Below are 1830 nucleotides of genomic sequence, written 5' to 3'. Positions count from 1 at the left end.
TAGAATTAGAATTTTAGCTAAGCCACTTTAAAACATTTTTGTAATGACTTAAAATATGAAAATGCACAGCATTAGGATTTCATGAGTGGTTACTATGTTTAATTTAATTTGAAGTCAGTAACAAACATTGATTTTTCTTAACATAACTTTCTCAGGACAGGGCTTCAACCCTCAGCTCACCAACAGTAAAAACATAACAGTGTCTTTGGATTTAGAGCTGAGCTAAAAAATGAGACAAGTCAAAGACAATAAAAAATAATACTTTCACATTTTTTAACAGAATGTAAAAACGGAAATTTGAACAAGAGGTTAAATAGGATAGATGTGAAGTTTATAAACCAAAATACATTTCTAGAAGCAATTCTGTAACTCTTGTACCTCAAGACAGATTAAGGATATTAAAAAAAAAAAAAAATCAAAAGGTGAAAAGAAAAAAGTATTTGGACTTACACAAAAAATGTTTTTGGAGAAGGCTGTAGCCAGATTGTGTGCCTCTTTCTCTGCCCAAAAGGATAGAGTGGGTGGGTACAGGGTCAGCTATATAATTTTTAGGGCCTAATACAAAGTGAAAATGCAGGGGTCTTACTGAAAAAGCAAAACAAAAAAAAGTCCTTTTTTTGCTCTTTTTACTTTCTTCTTTTTGACACATCATAGACTATTTTATCTGCTATTTAATATTGGATTCTCTGAGGCGTGGGAATATCCTGAGTGAGAACAGGTGATCACTGTTCTTGGGATGCCTGTGTCAACCTGACCCTCCCTGTACCTGTTCAGGCCCCTGCTGCATTTGAATCACCCATACCAAGGAGGCAGGAAGGTAGTGGAGGGGAGGGTATGTGGGACCTCCTCATATAAAAGCACCTACAAAAAACTCAGTTTCCAACATCTGCCTCCAATCTCCCAGCACATATTCTATTTTCCCATTTGATTTCATTTTCAAAACACATATTAAAAACAAAACTATCAAGCATTTCAAATGGCGACTAACGAGAATTAAATCCTGTGGTTGAAGCCCTTCCTAAGCATGGTGCCCTGTATAGTTGCACTGGCCATGGTCCATTAAGCTGACCTCAGGGGTAGAAGAGTGTAGGGGTGAGAGGAGAGGTCTACCTTCTTCAGATCAAGCCTACTATGCACAAATGCACGTGCTTCGTGGAGGTGGAGGGGCTGAAATCTACCTACCTCACTGAAAATCTTATGAGGAGGCTTTATTGGGATCATTCAGAATTTAAATATACCTCCTTCCTTTGAAAAACCAAAGCTAGCACTGACTCTTGACTAAGAATACTAAAGCAGACTGTGGAAGCAGGAGATGGGGACTGCCCTAGGAGCAGTTCAGGGCATGAGAGGCAGAGATGCATGCATGTTTCACAGGCATCATGAGTGGACTGTGTAGAAGATAAAACTAGAGCAATATCATCCTGTCTCAGAAAAGCAGAGGTACCAGTCAGTCATCCAGAAACTGAGAGGGAATGCCCTAGGAGATGAAAAGTCATTTCTGGGAAAGAGATAAGTGGAAGTCTGCAAATGGACACTTCAAAATAATGGAAAAGCACCTGCAAGAAAGTCAGTTTCCAACTTCTGCTAGCATTAGCAAACCTAAAGCTCTGTAGTGTATGACGCACAGCAAAAGCATGGACTCCTGAGTCAGATTCTCTGAAATCAAATCCTGGCTCTTTGATTTTGTTCAAAAAGCAAGGAAAAGCTGAGTGACTCTTGAAAATGATTTAAGCTATAATCCTTTATGCCTTCAGTTTCTCCTTCTAAGAAATGGTTGTAGTAAAAGTTCCAGTGATTAATACATGGTAAGAAATCAGTAATATCATGACA

The sequence above is a fragment of the Aotus nancymaae genome, unplaced genomic scaffold (assembly GCF_030222135.1).
Source record: "Aotus nancymaae isolate 86718 unplaced genomic scaffold, 86718_ANA_hifiasm-v0.15.2.pri h1tg000057l, whole genome shotgun sequence".
NCBI classification, from domain to species: domain Eukaryota; kingdom Metazoa; phylum Chordata; class Mammalia; order Primates; family Aotidae; genus Aotus; species Aotus nancymaae.
This window is presented reverse-complemented; position numbering follows the sequence as displayed.